General features: G+C 42.0%; 1 protein-coding gene across 13 annotated transcripts in view; it reads right to left on the bottom strand.

The window, feature by feature from the left end:
• The window catches only part of HERC1 (HECT and RLD domain containing E3 ubiquitin protein ligase family member 1), a 197,025-nt gene extending 177,474 nt beyond the window's left edge, over positions 1 to 19,551 (bottom strand). For 12 of the 13 annotated variants that reach the window (XR_010317426.1, XR_010317425.1, XM_064267422.1 and 9 more), the window contains exon 1: positions 19,439 to 19,551. The gene's annotated coding sequence lies outside the window, so the exon portion shown is untranslated. The remainder of the gene's footprint in view (positions 1 to 19,438) is intronic. The other variant, XM_064267423.1, reaches the window with a different exon arrangement.
• Positions 19,552 to 21,350: the final 1,799 nt, after the last annotated feature.

The following is a 21,350-nucleotide window of genomic DNA, read 5'->3' as shown; positions in this document are numbered from 1 at the left end:
GTTGTCAAAAATGAAATGGAACGTTTTAAGATCACTATCCTAGGCATTAGTGAGCTGAAATAGACTGATACTAGCAATCCTGAATCAGATAATCATAAGGTCTATTATTCCAGGAATAACAAGTTGAAGAGGAACAGTGTCCCCTTCATCATCAAAAAGAATATTTCAAGATCTATTCTGAAGTATGACGCTGTCAGTGATAGGATAATATCCTCATGCCTACAAGGAAGACCAGTTAATACGACTATTATTCAAATATATGCACCAACCACTAAGGCCAAAGATGAAAAAATTGAAGATTTTTACCAACTTTTGTGGTCTGAAATTGATCAAACATGCAACCAAGATGCACTGATAATTGCTGTTGGCTGGAAAGTAAAACTTGGAAACAAAGAAGGATCAGTGGTTGGAAAATACAGCCTTGGTAACAGACACAACGCTGGAGATTGCATGATAGAATTTTGCAAGATCAACGACTTATTCATTGTAAAATGCCTTTTTTCAACAACCGAAACAGTGACTATACACAGGGAGCTTGCCAGATGGAATATACAGATATCAAATTAACAACACTGGTGGAAAGAGATGATGGAGAAGCTCAAAATCATCAGTCAGGACAAGGCCAAGGGCCAACTGCAGACCAGACCATCAATTGCTCATATGCAAGCTCAAGTTGAAACTGAAGGAAATTAAAATAAGTCCATGAGAGCCAAAGCATGACCATGAGTATACCTCACCTGAATTTAGAGACCATCTCAAGAACAGGTTTGATACACTGAACACTAATGACCAAAGACCAGACAAGTTGTGGGATGACATCAACGACATCATATATGAAGAAAGCAAAAGGTCACTAAAAAGACAGGAAAGAAAGACCAAAATTGATGTCAGAAGAGGCTCTGGAACTTGCTCTGGAACACAGGTTAGCTAAAGCAAACAGAAGATATAATGATGTAAAAGAGCTGAAGAGAAGATTTCAAAGGTCAGCTCGAGAAGACAAAGTATTATAATGAAATGTGCAAGGACCTGGAGATAGAAAACCAAAAGGGAAGAACACACTCAGCATTTCTCAAACTGCAAGAACTGAATTAAAAATTCAAGCCTCGAGTTACAATATTGAAGAACTCTATAGGCAACATATTAAATGACACAAGAAGCATCAAGGGAAGATGGAAGGAATGCACAGAATCACTGTACCAAAAAGAATTCGTCGACATTCTACCATTTCCGGAGGTAGCACATGATCAAGAACTGATAATACTGACGGAAGAAGTCAAAGCTGCACTGAAGGCATTGGCAAAAAAACAAGGTTCCAGGAATTAAAAGAGTAACTATTGAGATGTTTCAACAAATGGATACAATGCTAAGAAGCACTCATTGATCTATGCTAAGACATCTAGAAGACAGCTACTAGGCCAAACAACTGGAAGAGATCCATATTTGTGACTATTCCATAGAAAGGTGATCCAAAAGAATGTAGAAATTATCAAGCTACATCATTAATATCATTTTGCAAGTAAAGTTTTGCAGAAGATAATTCAAAAAGGGTTTCAGCAGTACATCTACAGTGAACTGCCAGAAATTCAAGCCAGATTCAGAAAAGAACACAGAACAAGGGATATCTCTGCTGATGTCAGATGGATCTTAGCTGAAAGCAGAGAATACCAAGAAGATGTTTACCTGTGTTTTATTGATTATGCAAAGGCATTTGACTGTGTGGATCATAACAAATTATGGATAACATTGCAAAGAATGGAATTCCAGAACACTTAATTGCGCTCCTGCAGAACCTGTACATAGGCCAAGACACAGTTGTTTGAACAGAACAAGGGGATACTATGTGGCTTAAAATCATGAAAGGTGTGTCTCAGGGTTGTATCATTTCACCACACTTATTCAATCCGCAGGCTGAGCAAATAATTTGAGAAGCTGGACTATGTAAGGAAGAATGGGGTATCAGGATTGGAGGAAGACTCATTAACGACCTGCGATATGCAGATGGCACAACCTTGCTTGCTGAAAGTGAAGAGGCCTTGAACCACTTACTGATGAAGATCAAAGACTACAGCCTTCCATATGGATTAACCTCATAAAGAAAACAAAAATCCTCACAATTGGACCAATAAGCAACATCATGATAAACAGAAAATACTGAAGTTGTCTAGGGTTTCATTTTACTTTGATTCAAAATCAACACCTATGGAAGCAGCACTCAACAAATCAAACAACATACTGCAAATCTTCTGAAGTAAATCCGCTTCAAAAGGCCTCTTTAAAGTGTTTACTAGCACAGATGTCACTCTGAGGACTGAAGCGCACCTGACCCGAGCCATGGAATTTTCAATCGCCTCATATGCATCCAAAAGCTGGACAATGAATAAGGAAAACTGAAGACGAATTGATGCCTTTCAATACGTATTGGCAAAAAATACTGAATATACCATGGACTGCCAGAAGAACCAACAAATCTGTCTTGGAAGAAGACAGATTTGCTCCTTAGAAGCAAGAATGGCCAGACTTCGTCTCATGTACTTTGGACATGTTAACAGCAGGAACCAGTCCCTGGAGAACAACATCACACTTGCTAAGGTAGAGGATCAGTTAAAAAGAGGAAGGCCCTCAACGAGATGGACTGACACACTGGCTCCAACAATAGGCTCAAACACAGCAACAATTCTGAGGATGGCACAGGACCGGGCAGTGTTTTGTTCTGTTGTAGATAGGATCGCTATGAGTTGGAATCATAGCGACGATACCTAACAACAACATTCCCATAATACATTAATCCACAGCCGACCGTAAGTGAATATAAATTGACTATGATTAAATTATATTCATAAGAAATCATTCGACATGAATTTCACTAGCAATCAACCTGCTACACTCTCCCATGTAATTTTTTTAATGAAGAAATCAGTTGACATGAATTTCACTATCAACCCACAACTTCCCCCGGTAATAACTCTTATTTACAAGTCTGTTAACAATATCTAACCAATGTATAGCTTTCCATGAAGAAAACAGTGATTAAGGATGATTTATTTTTTCATTTTACTTACTGAATAAAGCAAGAGTCACAGAAAAAAATGTGCAGACATTATTGCAGAGTCATCGTTCTCTCTAGTCCCTTTGGGCCTATGGTGCTTCTAGAATTTATCATCAGCAGACTTACTGCATAAGCACTCCAGTTCACTGAGCTCCCAAACAGGACTAGTTTTATCTTGTGTACAAAAACCCTTTCCTGCCTTCCTGCTCTGAAATAAGGAGCCAAACCAACAGATGGCAGGCCAAGAGGGAGGAGGTGGTGATAAGGAGGCAGTACACAACATGTTAAAAAAAAAAAAAAAAAACACAACACCGAAAGACATCTTGAAAGGATTTAAGAATAAAAAATATTCAGCAATTCCTTAGATTTTTTCAAAACAGTCACATTGTCAATCACCGATTTACTTTAAAGTGAAATGATTCTGTGAATTAGCATCTGACTTAATGCATTTGTACAGTAGACCTTTAAGAGTTTTGAAAAGTCCCTCTTTATATCTCAGACCAGATAAAGTTAGCCAAACCAATTCAAACCACTTTCAAAATTAAACAAGGGGAACTGAGGACAGACTAAACTTTTATCAGCTTTCACTATAGCTATGCCTTTCTGAAGCTATCGAAATTTCTTTTTTCTACTTCAAACAAGTGAAGCACCCACCTCTACTTTAATCTACAGTCCAATCAGAACAACATCAATATGGCCACATCCTAACTGGGTAAACCCAAAACCCAAAACCGGGGTAGAAGGTTTTAATCAAGATCCTGGTTTAAAGAGTAGTACAACAGCATTGCTACTAGAATTCAAGTTTTAATTTCAATTACATTTCTTAAAATGTATGCCTAGGCTTTCAGTATAACAAACATGGCTTAAAAAAAAAACCCACTTTTAGAACATGCCAATTACAACAAGCCATCTTGGCCCATTCATTATGCCAAGTACCTTCTGCTTCCAAATTAAGCAAGAGATCAAGCATGTAACACCATTCAACGCAGCAGCCCATCAGTGACGCTCAGGCAGTTTTGCACAGGAAAAGCAACTTCTGGGCTCTGGCTGCCGAACCTTCACAAACGAGGCTCTGTCAACTCGAGGTTATTCAGGGGCTCATTCCTCAGGTATACCCCTCTTCTCCTCTGTGGAAACTTATCAAATGGGAGAATAATATTTGCCCTGCCAATCTCACAAAGCTGTTAGATTGAGAAAATGTTTACAAAAGTACTATGTAAACTAAAAAGCTTTATACAAATTTATTACTTCATTGCTTGCTTGTGCCCTAGACAGTTTGATCTTTCTCCTTAATATCATTCAGTTTCAAGATGTGCCAAGTAAAACTTCAGGTTTCAGAGTATAAAAACTCACTAACAGTCCCTTTTCTGAAGCAATTCTATAGCAATTACCATTCTCTTGTAACATCTATCCCCCCTCTTGGCAGAAAAGAACTAGAAATCGGCTTTAAGAAATCAAAGCAATATGCAGCTCCTAAAATCATGTCTCATTGTCACCATAAGTTCCTTCACACTCATGTACAAGCGTCCTGCCCACACAACATAAACTGGATGGGATTTTAGGTGAACTAAGACCATCACGGAAACGCTGGCAGTGTAGTGGTTAAGTGCTACGGCTGCCAACCAAAGGTTCAGCAGTTCGAATCCAATCCACCAGGCGCTCCTTGGAAACTCTATGGGGGCAGTTCTACTCTGCCCTATAGGGTCGCTATGAGTTAGAATCGACTCGATGGCACTGGGTTTGGTTTTTTTTTTTTGGAAGACCATCACACTGAGGCTGGCTATTTCCATGTTCTGTCCCTGTTGGTCTCTGGCAATACCCCCCACCTGACTTCACTTCTGAATTCTAATCAGTGCTCTGTCACTTACTAGCTGTGTGATCTTGGGCAAGTTACTTAACGTCTTTGTGCTTCCATTCCCTTACCTGCAAAATAGGATTTTACCTCATGGTTTAAACATAGTTTAAATGATAGATGAAATTGCTTAGAACAGTGCCTGGTGTGCAGTAAATGATCCATAAGCATTAGCCAGTGTCATTCCTTTGTATGTTGCAGTATAATGGACTGCTTTTATCTGGCCTTTCTTGCCATGGTCATCTAACTCCCACCCAGGTGATTGAGGGGGGACTGCGTGATAGAGTAATTGTCTCCCACCAAAGGGACTGGTCAGTTTTACCATCCCACTGGGCTTGGAATAAGCCACCCCAGTGGCCCGAAGGAAACCCTGGTGACGTAGTGGTTAACAACTATGGCTGCTAACCAAAAGGTCGGCAGTTTGAATCCACCATGCACTCCTTGGAAATTCTATGGGACAGTTCTACTCTGTTCCATAGGGTCGCTATGAGTCGAAATCGACTCAACAGCAATGAGCTTGCTTTTTTAATTTAGTGGCAGGAAGGAGAAGAGCCCACCCACGAAGCAAGGAGAGACTGCCAGGAGAGACCAGCAGAAGAGACCAGCAGGAGACGGCACAGTGGGCTTCTCAGCCCATGCAGTGAGAAAGCTGAAGGCCCGGGAGAGGTGTACCTGCAAGCACAGGTGGGAAGCTGCTGTCCTGAAGAAAAAACCATATCCTTGAGTATTCCTGAGCCTGAATTACAACCTGTTACTTCCCTAATAAACCCCATAATCATAAGTATTGTCTGTGAGTTCTGTGTGGCCATTGCAATGAATTACCGAACCCAGCAGAGAAGTGGAGAATGCCATGGAAGGGATGGTTGGTGCCAGAGTTGATAAAGACGGCAGAGAGAGGAGGGACGTCCGACCTCTGCCTCGTGGGAATCAGCCTTGGGCTGCTGATCTTTTTTATTTTTAATGCTGGCATCAGCATACTTTTTTTTTTTTTTTCTGTACTTTAGATGAAGGTTTACAGAACAAACTAATTTCTCCTCAAATAGTTAGTACACACATTTTTCCATGACATTGGGTAACAACCCCATAACATGTCAACACTCTCCCTTCTCAACCCTGGGTACCGTATTACCAGCTTTCCTGTTCCCTCCTACCTTCCAGTCCCTGCCCCAGGGCTGGTGCACCCTTTAGTTTTGTTGTGTTCCATGAGCCTGTTCAATCTTTGGCTGAAGGGTGAACCTCAGGAGTGACCTCATTACTGAGCTGAAAGGGTGTCGGGGGTCATACTCTTAGGGTTTCTCCAGTCTCTGTCAGGCCAGCAAGTCTGGTCTTTCTTTTTGAGGAAGAATTTTGTTCTACAATTTTTTCCAGCTCTGTCCGGGACCCTCTATTGTGATCCCTGTCAGAGCAGTCAGCGGTAGTAGCCAGGCACCATCTTGTCGATCTGGATTCTCCTTTTCTCTTGTGAAGTTAGAGGTCAGATGCTGCCCCCACACCATTTTTACATATGTGCATCTGTCTGCTTTCCCACCACAACCACCATCACTAAATTATATAAATCTATCATTCTCCTTGATTCTTTTCCAAAAGATAAGCAATTTTGAGAAAGCAGAACTATGGCCATTTTACTGACAAATTTCATTATGTATGACTGGATTTTTGGTTGTATAAGAAAGTTCGATGGTATCTTATATAAGATACTCAATTTTCCCCCGACCCATGCTTTTAAACTATATTGACACATAGATAATACATCTACTCCTCACTTATCAACTATCTCATTATCTGACATTTTGTATTTACGACAATAGTAAAAAAAAAAATCTACTCTGCAACTATTTTGTGCCTTAACAATGCACGCGATGTACATCTGGCAGTAACAAACACTGAGGTACACAGTGAGAATAATGCTGGCTGTGATGGTTAAGGTTATGTATCAACTTGGCTGGGCCATGATTCTCAGTGGTTTGGCAGTTATGTAATTAAGTAATTGTCAGTTAGGTACTGATGTAATTTAGCAGTTATGTAGTGACGTAGTCATCCTCCACTTTGTGATCTGATGTGGTCATCCCCCATCTTTGCATAATGTCGATTTTTGCATAACTACCTGGTCTTTGGAACCTAACCATGTCAGTAAGTGAGGAGTGGGTACCAGTTCTAAATTAAGGAGCCCTGGTGTGTTTGTTTGGTGTTGTAGGGGTTAAGCACTCAGGTACTATCCGAAAAGTCAGCAGTTGGAATTCACCAGCCACTCCACAGGAAAAAGGTATGGCGGTCTCCTTCCGTAAAGACTCACAGCATTGGAAACCCTGTGGGGCAGTTCTACTCTGTCCCATAGGGTCACCAGAAGTCAGAATCAACTCAATGGCAACAAGTTTGGTTTTCTGGTTCTAGTTCTAGATTAAGTTGTTTATTTCCAGTACTCTGGTACTAGAAACACTGCTTACTTAAATTTTATCACATAAAACTTCCAACGGCCAAAGAGTTTAATAGTATAGTGATTAACAGGAAAGATCTTAAAAGATGCCAAAAATTTTTAAAGGGCTTCTATAAATATGGTGCCCTGGTGGCACAGTGGTTAAGAGCTCAGTTGCTAACCAAAAGGTCAGCAGTTCAAACCCAAGAGGAGCTACTACTACTACTACATTAACATCACTACAATTATAATTAGGGGACAACCAAAAAGTATGTTAAACACTGCAACAAACAAAAGAACTGACAATCCAAGTTTATTTGTTACCTATTACTTACCTATTACCTATTATTATTATTATTACCTATTACTCCATCCTATAGGGTCGCCACGAGTTGGAATCGACTCGACGGCAATGGGTTCAATGGGTTTGTTACTTACTTGGAACGGGAATTCCAGAACCCTTAATTGTGCTCATGAGGAACCTTTACATAGATCAAAAGGCAGTTGTTCCGACAGAACAAGGGGATACTGATTGGTTTAAAGTCAGGAAAGGTGTGCATCAGGGGTGAATTCTTTCACCATACCTATTTAATCTGTATGCTGAACAAATAATACGAGAAACTGGACTACATGAACAAGCACAGGGCATCAGGATTGGAGGAAGACTCATTAACAACCTGCGTTATGCAGATGACACAACCTTGCTTGCTGAAAGTGAAGAGGACTTTAAACACTTACTCATGAAGATCAAAGACCACAGCCTTCGGTATGGATTACACCTCGATATAAAGAAAACAAAAATCCCCACAACTGGACCAGTGAGCAACATCATGATAAACGGAGAAAAGATTGAAGTTGTCAAGGATTTCATTTTACTTGGATCCACGATCAACAGCCATGGAAGCAGCAGTCAAGAAATCAAAAGACGCATTGCATTGGGTAAATCTGCTGCGAAGGAACTCTTCAAAGTGTTGAAGAGCAAAGATGTCACCCTGAAGACTAAGGTGCACCTGACCCAAGCCATGGTATTTTCAATCACATCATATGCATGTGAAAGCTGGACAATGAATAAGGAAGACCGAAGAAGAGTTGACGTCTTTGAATTGTGGTGCTGGGGAAGAATATTGAATATACCATGGACTGCCAAAAGAATGAACAAATCTGTCTTAGAAAAAGTACAACCAGAATGCGCCTTAGAAGCAAGGATGGCGAGACTGCATCTTACAGACTTTGGACATGTTGTCAGGAGGGATCAGTCCCTGGAGAAGGACATCATGCTTGGCAGAGTACAGGGTCAGCGGAAAAGAGGAAGACCCTCAATGAGGTGGATTGACACAGTGGCTGCAACAATGAGCTCAAGCATAACAACAATTGTAAGGATGGCGCAGGGCCGGGCAGTGTTTCATTCTGTTGTGCATAGGGTCGCTATGAGTCAGAACCAACTCAATGGCACCTAACGACAACAACAACATTACTTAGCACACCCTATGCACAACTACATGCTCTCAATAATGTTATACATTGTAAATCCAATCATTTCATGTGTAAGTAACAATGCCAAAATTCACAAAACTGTTTAACTGACTTAACAGTTCTCCTTTAGCTTAGAACCCAGAAAGAGTGGAGCCACTTAATTTAATTTGGAGACTCTTTGACTCCACAGACAACTTCTTAGAGCTGTGCCCCTGGCTTACTATATGCCAAGGACTTTTCTAGCACAAAACAAACAAGACATCTAAGGTTCTTGTTCTCATGGAGTTTACATTCTAGTGAAGACGACAAATAATAAGCAGGTAGACAAATAAGTAATTAAATCTCAGGAAGCGTAAGTGTAAAAAAAAAAAGAAAAAGACACAAGAGGAGTAAGGGGGAGGGTCACTATTTTCTATAATGTGATCACTGAAGATCTCTCTAGGAGATGGACTCTGAGGACCTGTCTTTAAGCAGACCTCTAAGTGATTTGCGGGAGCAAGCACTGCAGAGACCCGGGGGAAGACCACTCCAAGCAGGGGAAAGAGCGTGCATTAGCCCTAGGGATGCACCTGGAGTGTTCAAGAAACACAGGGAAGTCCAGTGTAGCAGAAGTGTAGCCAACAGGGTGAGGCAGGCTGGGATTAGATCATGTAGGACCTTGTAGACCCTGGCTAGGAATTTGGCTGTTATTTTAACTGAAAAAGGAAGTCATTGTAAAGTGCTAAGCAGAGAAGTGACCTGATCTGACTGACATTTTTTAAAAGATCACTCTAGCTATGACGTGGAGAACACACTGCATGAGTCAAGGGAGAAAGCAGGGAAACCAGTTAAGAGGCTGTTGCAATTATCCAAGGAGGAGATGATGGTGGTTTAGACTAGGGTTATACGGTGGAAATGAAGAATGTGATCAAATTAGAAATATATTCAGAAGACAGAGCCAAGAGGGTTTACTGATGGACTCGTTACAGAGTACAAAGAAGGAAAAGAATCCTGGATGACAACTGGGTTTTTGGCCTGAGCACCCATTAAACAGTCGTGCTATTTATTAAGAGTAATTTCAGAGGAAAAGATGAACATAGGAATCACATCTGTGTTGTAAGTTTTGTTCGAGTTACCCATTACAGCCAAATGATGTGGAATAAGCAGATGAACTATGAATCCGGACCTTAAGGAGGAGGTCTAGACTGAAGATAGAAACGTGGGAGTCAATCAGCATATAGATAGTACGGGAAAAACTGTAAAAGCTGGAACCTGTCAGAGAAGGAAAACTCAAATATTTTCCACTAAAACAAGCAATAGAAAAGTGGTAGGATTTCATCCTGTCAAAGGTGGAAAACTTGCAAGACCTGGAAAAATAAGGCAGTCCCTTTGAGTTGCAGCTTTCACAGGTTTCACCGTTTTTAAAGCCACAGAACTGGATGAGTGTAAACGGGAAAGACTTTTTTATTGAATCCTTCCAACAACCCTATGATGCAGCAAATATTATTATCCCCAATTTTTAGATCAAGAAACTGAGGCTAAGAGATTAACACTTGCCCAACATCATTCTGTTAATAAGTGGTAGAGTGAGAAAGAAAAAAAGTACCACAATGCCCATGGCGTTTCTCAACTGGGGTTCAACGTCTGAAGTACAGAACACAGAAAATAGTCTGAGTGAATATTTTCTCAATTCTCCAAAGGATAGTAAATAACCAGTATCATTCTTGATGTAATGGAGTGAAGTTTATTCTTTACATGTAACAAATGTTTTACAGCATTTAGGTTTAATTCTCCTACGGAATCCCAGTTAGGAAAGACTGCACTACAATTATTACTATTTCCTATTATTACTACTAATGGAGCCCCGGTGATGCAGTGGTTAAGAGCTCAGCTGCTAACCAAAAATTTGGCAGCTCGAATCCACCAGCCGCTCCTTGGAAACCCTAAGGAGCAGTTTTACTTTGTCCTATAGGGCTGCTATGAGTTGGAATCGACTCAACGTCAATGGGGTTTGGTTTGGTTTAGTACTGTAGCACTACTAAAACGGCAGAGAACGAGACTGGGAACAATCTAAGTTACCATCCTATGACCCTTCATGGCCTTCTCTTTGTAACCAGTATATCAAATGTTATCTGGGGGTTATAAAGCACCCAGTGTGATCTGACTTAAGGCGGTATCAGAGCTCTACTCATTCCACTCACAACCAGCACTCTGCATCTGTTTTCCAGTGAACATTAGTTCATCAGAAAACCACTAGAATATAAGCTCCTCACATGTAAGAATCTTTGTTTTGTTTTTATTAATGTGTTCCGAGCACCTGGAACAGTGTCAGGCATAGAGCAGGTGTTTTGTAAGTCTTTGTGGAATGAAAATATCTAAAAATTACACAGACAGACAGGCGCACATACACACCCCTCTACTGCAATTGACTTTGATCAAGTCTGCAATTTTCAGAGTCTACCCTGAAACATCATTAATATCACACACAAGTAAAATTTTGCTGAAGATCATCTGAAAGCAGTTGCAGCAATACATCAACAGGAAACTGCCAGAAATTCAAGCTGAATCAATCCAGAAGGAACAAGAGGATATCATTGCTGAGGTCAGATGGATCACGGCTGAAAGCAGAGAATACCAGAAAGATGGTTACCTGTGTTCTATTGACTATGCAAAGGCATCTATCTGACTGTGTGGATTACAGCAAATTATGGATAGCATTACAAAGAAGGGGAACTCCAAAACACTTAATTGTGCTCATGAGAAACCTGTACATAGACCAAGAGGGAGTCGTTTGAACAGAACAAGGGGATACCTCATGGTTTAAAGTCAAGACGGGCGTCCGTCAGGGTTGTATCCTTTTACCACACTTACTCAATCTGTAGGCTGAGCAAATAATTCGAGAAGCTGGACTATATGCAGAAGAACACTGCACCAGGATTGGAGGAAGGCTCAATAACAATTTGTGATATGCAGATGACACAACCTTGCTTGCTTGAAGGGGACTTGAAGCACTTACTGACGAAGATCAAAGACCACAGCCTTCAGGACGGATTACACCTCAACATAAAGAAAACAAAAATCCTCACAACTGGACCAATAAGCGACATCATGATAAATGGAGAAAATACTGAAGTTGTCAAGGATTTCACTTTACTTGGATCCCACAACCAACGCCCATGGAAGCAGCAGTCAAGAAATCAAAAGATGCGTTGCATTGGGTAAATCTGCTTTATAAGACCTCTTTAAAGTGTTAAAAAGCAAAGATGTCATTTTAAGGATTAAGGTGCACCTGACCCAAGCCATGGTGCTTTCAATTATCTCCTATGCATGAGAAAGCTGGACAATGAATAAGGAAGACCAAAAAAGAACTGATGCCTTTGAATTACGGTGTTGACGAAGAATACTGAATGTACCATGGACTGCCAAAAAAATGAACAAATCTGTCTTGAAAGAAATACAGCCAGAATGCTTCTTAGAAGCAAGGATGGCAAGACTTCATCTTACATACTTTGGACATGTTATCAGAAGGGACCAGTCCCTGGAGAAGGACATCATGTTTGGTAAAGTAGATGGATTGACACAGTGGCTGAAACAGCGGGCTCAAGCATAACAATCACTGTGAGGATGGCGCAGGACTAGGCAGTGTTTCGTTCTGTTGTACATAGGGTCGCTATGAGTCAGAACTGACTTGACAGCATCTAATGACGATACCACCCTGTGCCCAGCTACCACAATCTTTCCAAAACAGTCTTTTCAGAGGGTGCTGGGTTCTGGTTCTGACCCTTCCCTTAGCTGTACTGCCATCAATAAGTCCCTTCACTTATGTGTACCTTTCTGGTTAGAATGATTTCTGGAGTACCACCCTAGAAGTGCCTGATTCCCTTGCAGAAGTCAGATAATCTCTTGATTATCTGATCCTAGTATTTACCTTAAAACAGTAAAGAAATACTGCTTCCACATAATAGGATTAACTCAAAAACATTTAGTAAGGCATGCCTTCTGTGTGTGATGTCCTATGTTCCCCTCTGAAAGAGACAGCTGAATCCACCGGGATCAAGTGACTTGCCCAAGGAAATGCATCTTGGTAGTTCCTGGGTTCTCTTGGGCCTCTTGCCCTTTCTGGGAAAGAACCTAAATCTCCAGTCTTGCTGGACGGAACTCTTGCAACCACGTAAAATGGGGATGTTTTTAATGTAGTCTTAGTATCTTGGCACCGCTATAATCTGATAGGATTATCCTAATCCAGAACTTTAAACTCTTGCTTTCGTCTTCATTAAGACTGACCTTCTTCCTTATGGAAATACGACAGGTTACAAGCACTGCCATTAATGCTCAAAATAACTACCATATGGGGGAGGAGAACCATACTATGGGTGTAAATATACACTGTAAGTAATGTTCAAAATAATTAGCATACAGTGTGAACCAATAATTACTCTACCATATATAAGCTAGAGGAAAAAAGATTCTTACAATTTCAATCACCCTTTGTTAAAGTCCTCAAGTATTTCAGAGCACGGCTATTATGAACCAATGCAGCACTTCCACTAAATGAAAAAATTTTCAAATGAGCAATCTTGGCTAGGCCAGAAATTGCAATCCAGTCAATTTCACCTGCATGTGACAGTGTGCCTGTATCAGGGCAATATTAGTAGACAATGTGAGTCATTTTCTAGCTATAAGAACCTATCAACAGCAGGCATTAGGTGCCCTTCCACACTGGGCTCAGGTCACTGCAATGACTACAGAGCATTTTCTTTTTTAATCAGTCATCTCTGGCAAAACAAGTTAAAAAGCATGACAACACATTCTGTTGGAACAGGCACTCTCATACATTATTGAAGGGCATGCAACCTGCCATACTTTTGGCGGGAAATCTGGCAATACCTAACAAAGCACGTATGTACTAACTTCTGACTTGGAAATCCTACTCATAGGAAACCACCCTGAAAAAACACCTAGAACAATTTTTTTAAAATGTGCACAAGTTCATTTACCACAACATTGTTTATAACTGCAAAATACTGGAAATAACTTAAATGTTCATACGTGGAAGGGTGGCTGAATAAATTAAGATACATACATACATTAGAGTACTATCCAGCTGTAAAAAAAAAAAAGAATGAGTAATAACTCTGTGAACTGATTTGGAGTGATTTTCAGGATACAATGTTAAGTGTAAAAAGGATATAGTATGCCACTCCTCATGTAAGAAAAAAGGGAATGGGAAAATAGTTTGGCAGTTCCTCAACACGTGAAACACAAAGTTACCATATGACCCAGTACATAGATACCTAAGCAAAATGAAAATATATACATACACACAAAACTTGTAGATGAATGTTCATAGCAGCATTATTTGTAACAGCCAAATGTGAATTCAAATGCCCATCAACTGATGAAGGGTCAAAGAAAATGTGGTATATACATACAATGGATATAATTCAGCCATAAAAAAAAGAAATAAGCATAGATGCTATAACATGGATAAACCTTGACAAAATTGTACTAAATGAAACAAGCCAGAAACAAAAGGACAAAAAGCATATGATTCTACTTATATGAAATATCCCCCAGTAAACCAGTGCTGTTGAGTTGATTCTGACTCATAGCGACCCTATAGGACAGAGTAGAACTGCCCCATAGAGTTTCCAAGGAGCACCTGGCAGATTTGAACTGCTAACTCTTTGGTTAGCAGCTATAGCACTTCACCACTACGCCGCCAGGGTTTCCATGAAATATCCAGAATAGGCAATTTCATAGACAGGTATGATATGTGAATTATATCTCAATTTTTAAAAATCATATCAGAAAAAAAGGGAATAAACCTACTCCTCACTTATTGACACAGTTAGGTTCCAAAGACCAGGCCATTATGCAAAAATTGGCATTATGCAAAAATGAAGGATGACTACATCAGATCACAAAATGGAGGATGACTACATCATTACACAACTGCCAACCTACACCATTACAAAACGCCAAACCACTGCAAATGATGGTCCAGCCAAGTTGACACATAACCTTAACCATCACATCCAGCATTACTCTTGTCTCACACCTCGATGTTCACTACTACCAGCAGTAAATCATTAATGTGCAAAACAGTCAGATAGTAGATTTTTTGCTATTGTTGTAAATCCAAAATGTCAGACAATGAAATAGCTCATAAGTAAGGAGTGAGTGTATAAAAAAAAAAAAATGTATAATTTGTATAAAGAAATTTAAAAAGGATAAACCAGAAACTAAAGATATCAGGAAATGGGAAAGAGGTAGAAAAGGTGTGTGTGGGGGCGGGAGGAGATTGTAGGAAGGAGGAGAGAGTGACACTTAAACTATGATGTTTAGTTATAGTTAAATAAATAAAATCAACCAAGATTAGGGGAACTCAAATAGAATACAAACAGTAACAAATGTACCTTACTATCTTACAGATGAATAACATAACCACACTAAAGGGGGTGGAGAAGAAAAGACCTAACCTAAGTAATTTTTTTAATTTTGGAAAACAGTATTTGGACTAGATACTACAAGGCTAAAGACAAAAAACAACTGTACACAAATACCTCACTGTTGTTTCTCACAATGGTATGGGTTAGCGATTCTGTACCTACCTGGTGTATAAACTGAAACAAGCCAGCTGCTGCAGAGTTGATTCTGACTCATGGTGACCTCATGCATGTTAGAGCAGTGCTGTGATCCATAAGGTTTTTGATGGCTAATTTTTACGGAAGAAGCTTTCTAGGCCTTTCTTCCAAAGTGCATCTGGGTGGACTTGAGCTTCCAAAAATTTGGTTAGCAGCCAAGTGCCTTAACCATTTTCACCACCCAAGAACTCCCTGATTTATAAATTAGGAGTGAACACTTAAATGAATATATTATAGATAATGAGAACCAGGTTTCTCACTATCAGACAAAGAAGTTACAAAAGAGAAAAACAGAAAGGTTAGAATGAACCTGTGATGTTGAATTGGAATAGGAAGTATCAATATGAATTCATGATTTTTGATAGATGGGTAGACCACATTGATACAAATAATTCAGCAAACAAATGAAGAGACATTTCCTCCTTACAGAAGAATCCAAATCAGTAAATATAAACAGAATGAGGAAAATACAAAATCGGCATTAGGCAAATATCATAGTAATAACTGTTGAAGAGAAGACCCACTAACGAACCCTAAAATCAGTGGGAGACAGTCTGAGGAGAAACAGTATATCTGTATAGTCTCTTCCAGGATATGTATCCATTACAAAAGGAAGAATAGTAACTTTACAGTGCAGAATTCAGCAGAGACCACCTTACAAAGTTATCAAGGTTAACATCACTGGTAATAAAATATATCAACATCATATGCCCCCTATAATTTAACAATGCATAACATCACTTCTGAATTTTCTTGCCCAAAATGCATAACCTCAATCAAATCATAAGAAAAACATCAGACAAACCCAAATTGAGATGTTCTACAAAATAACTGACCAGTCTTCAGTAAAAGCATCAAGGTCATGAAAGACAAGGAAAGACTGAGGTCTGTCACAGATCAGAGACTAAGGAGACAAAAAGGAGTCCTGGTGGCACAAGGGTTCAGCGCTTGGCAACTAACCAAAAGATCAGTGGTTCAAACCCACCAGTGGCTCCGCAGGAGAAAGACCTGGTTGATCTGCTCCCACAAAGATTACAGCCCAGAAAACCATATGGGGCAGTTCTACTGTCATGCAGGGTCACTATGAGTTGGAATTGACTAGATGGCACCCAACAACAAGGAGACGAAACAACTAAATGCAATGTGGGATCCTGGATTATATCCTAGAACAGAAAATGGGCATTAGGAGAAAGCGTGGTGAAATGCAAAAAGTCTGTGGTTTTGTCAATACTGTCGTATCTATGCTAATTTCATGGCTGTGATCACTGTACTGTGTGTATGGTTACGTAAATTTTTAAGATTAGGAGATGCTGGGTGAAAGGTGTGTAGGAACTCTCTGACCTATCTTTGCAACTTTTCCGTAAATCTAACATTAATTCTAAATAAACAGTTAAAAATAAAATCAATCATCTGATGTGACTGTCATATTTCCTTGCTCAGGGATCTCACCTGGAATTTAATATTTCCATTAATTTAGAGTGGTAGCAGAACAAGCTAAAATTATAAAAATCAGATCTGGCATCTAAAAAGTAAATTACCTATTTTACACTCCAGTACTATACTTTTTTTTTTTTCATTAGAAAAGGCTGAGATAGTTTAAAAAAAAAAATCGCTAGTTGGTGTGACTTTGCTGGCTTTGCAGACTTTTAAAATAACCTGACCAAGGTTTGACACATTTTCAACATCATGATAATCTATAGTTATGTGCCTGTAATAACACATTTCATTTGTTTGCTAAACCAAAGTTTTATTTCTAATAAAAAGTTCTCAATAAATTACAGTTTGTTACCTATCATTATATAGTTATCCCTGCATGAAATTCAAGTTTTGTTTCACAAGTCAATAGCTATCTACAGTTATGTTTTAATCCTAACACTAACTGCTCCCCTCTGCCCAAGCCATGTCATCGACATTGTCGTCCTAAGTTCTGTTCAGTGTATCTAGGTTTTTGTTTTTTTTTTTTTTTAATTTCAAGTATTAAAGAAGAGTGATTTAGTCATACTTTTCGGGGAATATTTGCTTGGGACATTTGAATGGTATTTATTATTGGCATCCTCTACTAACCAAACCGACCCAATTAGCAATACCTCCAACATTCCTTGAACTCAAATGGAATTTTCAGAAGATATTTTTATATTAATAAGCGGATTAACTGCTGCATTTACATTTGTTTTCTCTTCCATGCACCACTGTCACGGTGCCTGCCCTGGGAGTGGAATATACGACCAGCAAATAAATGGATGTGTCACACGCCAAGAGCATGACTGGAAATTTAAGAAGCAAAGTGATAAGAATCTTAAGGAAAGCAAAATTCATAAAAGTTTAGAATTACAAGAGACCTTAATAGGCCATTTAATACATTCCAATGACAACAACCCCAGAGATGACAATCTATCCTACTTTTAAAAGCCTCCAGATTTCCAGCCTCCCTAGATGTCTCATTCTGCTATACAATCCTGTCATGTGACTTGGGGGAAATATTACAAGACTATTCTTTGCCTACATAATGCTGTCTTTTCTCAGATACTGTAACAACACATTTTAACTCACAAGGAATACAAATGTACATAGTACATACATGTGTATGTATACGTATGTGCATATCATCCATACAGCCGCTCAGGAGACTCAATTTTGTGTATAAACACACACTATGGAAATATACACACATAATCAAAGGTACATATCCATCCCACCCCAATCACAAAAAGCACTATGAAACAAACAATGCCATGCAACAATTTGGGCCTAAAAATAACCAATGGAAATGAATGTTGTAAAACCTTGAGGTATACAGGTTTCTTCCCACCATGAATAATCATAGTTTCTTTGCTTTCCACAAATTTTGCCCCTTTTCAGCACCCACCACTAGCAGAATTGTAGAAACACATATGTACGAGATCCAAACAGAAAATCTTCTCTTTAACGTTTGGTGTTTAAAACCATGTAGCCGACAATCATTTTGGAAGAGGGCCTGAAGAAAGCCAGAGTGACAGAAGACAGCCAGTGATAATAAACAAGTAACCAGTTCTAACCGAGCAGGTCAGTGAAGTGACTCGAATAAAACAACTCATTTTCTGGAACATGTATAGAGAATGAGGAAGTTCCCCGCAAGTGCTCTTTGAAAAAAAATGTGTCTGTTAGGAAATACACCAAAATGTGAAGGTGAAAAGCTATCTGTGGAGCTGGAATTACAAGGATGGCTGAGTCTGTTCAGATTTGTTATTCCTATCATTCTGACCACCCAAATTTTCTACAGTGAGTATTATTCCTCACAGACATTATTTTAAAGTGAAGGCAAACACTGTCCCCGAGTCCCACAGCTCCTCAGGATGGACAGCAAGTCTTTACATAACCTCCTGGGAGGGCTGGTGCCGGCTCCTGCCCTCCCGCGCCCCCCAGGCACCTGCCACCATCGCCACGTTCCCGGGGACAGCTCCTGTCATCCTCACCCTCATCTCACCCAGGAACCTAACAAGGCGTCCCTTCTTCCCTGCGGGCAGCAGACGGTTTATAAATTGTTACATTGTCAGGGAGTGAGGGGACAGACTTGGAGAAAGGTTTACCCCCACCCAAAGGCAGAGGAGAGGAGACACGTCGTCCCCACCTCCGGCTCTCTAGAGGCGCCGGCGACGGGGCACACCGGGGTGGCGGCTGTCCCCGGGTTCCACAGAGTGGGGCCCCGGCCGGGGGGAGGAGCGCTCGTTAGCGGATAATGGGGCGGCGGAGAGGGTCCGAGACGCGACCCCGAGCGCCGAGGCGCAGGGACAGCGAGCCCGCGGAGGGGCGGGTCCCTCTGCCCCCTGCGGGCGGCCGGCTCTGCTTCGAACGCGGCTCCGGAGGCGCCGGGCGGCCTCGGGGGCCGGGGAGCGCACAGCGCCGGGAGGGCTCCCTCAGGCCTCCGCCCGCTGCCCACCCGCGACCCCGGCGGCCCCGCTCGGCGGCGGCCCCGGAACGGCCCGGCCGGCCTCGCCCAGCCCGCCGGGCGCACGCAGAGGCAGGCATGAGGGCAGGGGAGGAGGCGTTACCGTGCGCGGCTCCGGAGCTGGCGGGGTGGGGCGCGGCTCCGGCGACCCGAGCCCGGCTCGGCAGCGGCTGCGGCGGCCGCGTCCTTTATTTTTGCTGCAGCGGCGGCGACTTGTCAAAGGGAAAGACGTAAGAGGCGGCAGCAGCGGCGGCAGGCGAGTCTCGCGGGATTTGGGCGGAACTCTCGCGCGGCCTGCCGGCCTCGCCCCGCCCCCCAGCCCCAGAGCGGGAGGCGAGAAGGGCGGGGAGAGGATCGCTCGCTCGCCGGAGCGGGGCTGCGGGCTGAGGGGAAGGGGGAAGGGGATTTAATGGGGGGAAGCCGAGATTTGGGGGACACCCCGCCACCGCGCTGCCCTCACCTTTCAGCCCTTGCGGGGCCTGTACAGCCCAGTCCGCCTGCGGGGACCGGGCTCCGCCGATGAGGCACAAGTTGGGGCGTTTCACAAAGGGCGGCGAGGAGTAGGGGGCTAGCCGGCGCGCCCAGTTTTTCTCATGGTCGGCAGAGGAGACCCCACCGCCAGTGCCCTAGTGCCGGGGACGGGGACACGTGGGCAAGCTGGCGGCGCGGAGTGAGCGACCACACCCCTTTAACTGGGACGCGCCCCCCAGCTCTGCGCTCTTTATCGCGTATCACACCGGGCCCAAGACCTCTGGCCGGTCAAGTTAAACCACTGAAAACATTACACTTGACCTACTTTTACCTTGTCATGCTCTGTGCGCCGCAGGACTGCCAGAACCCTGCAGACGCCTGGCCCTGCGGCTCCTCGGTTTCCCATTCTACTGAGGAACACTCAGCAAATTGTCCTTTGGATGACCTGTGTCCTGATCATGACCCAGATCTGTACAATGAGCCCCCGTGAGGAAGAGGACCCTTAGGGGCTTGGTCGTCGTTGCAGCTCCAAAGCCTAGCTAAGGGCCCGGTGCTCAATTAAAAAAAAAAAAGTTGCCGTGAAGTCGATTCCGACTCATAGCGACCTTGTAGGACAGAGTAGAACTGCCCCACAGGGTTTCCAAGGAGCTCCTGGTGGGTTCAAACTGCCGACCTTTTTTTGGTTAACAGCTGTAGCTCTTAACTGCTGCGCCACCAGGGTTTCTAGGTACTCAATAAAAACCCCAAACCAAACCCACTGCCGTCCAGTCCATTCCAACTCACAGCGACCCTGGAGATAGCCCTTATTCCCGTCTTCCTCCTGCCTTTCTAGCCACCTTCCTGATGTCCTTCATTCAAAATAGTCTATTGTTGTCGTTAGGTACTGTTGAGTCGATTTTTAACTCATAGTCAGCCCATGTGACAGAGTAGAACTGCCCGGTAGGGTTTTCTAGGCTGTAATCTTTAAGGAAGCAGATGGCCAGGTCTTTCTCCTTGCCAGCCTCTGAGTGGGTTCAAACTGCCAATCTCTTAGCAGCTTCTCTGTCTGTGCCATTGTAGTCCAGTGGATGCCAACTCATAGCAACCCTATAGAACAAGGTATAATTGCCCCATAGAGTTTCCAAGGCTGTAATCTTATGGAAGCAGATTGCCACATCTTTATCCAGCAGAGAGACTGGTGGGTTCAAACCTCCAACCTTTCAGTTAGCAGCTGAGTGCTTAATCATGGTGCCACCAGCATTCCTTTGGGCCAACTATGTGTGACTATGAGAATATGAGATTTAAAAAAAATGGACCCAGTCTTTGCCCTCCAGAAGTTCACAATTTAACTGGGGACATAAGAGGAATACACAAGTAACATATGAAGCCATGTATGTCATGTGTGTTGTAAAATATTATGATATAGGCAGAAGAGGGAGCACTCCTTCATGGTTGAATTGGATATATGTATATCAAGAAGCCCTGGTGGTACAGTGGTTAAAGTGCTCAGCTGCTAACCAAAATGGTCAGCGGTTTGAACCCACCAGCTACTCCACAGGAGAAAA

This window comes from Loxodonta africana, chromosome 13, assembly GCF_030014295.1.
Source record: "Loxodonta africana isolate mLoxAfr1 chromosome 13, mLoxAfr1.hap2, whole genome shotgun sequence".
Taxonomy (NCBI): domain Eukaryota; kingdom Metazoa; phylum Chordata; class Mammalia; order Proboscidea; family Elephantidae; genus Loxodonta; species Loxodonta africana.
The sequence above is the reverse complement of the archived record's forward strand: the minus strand, read 5'-3'. Positions and strand labels throughout refer to the sequence as shown.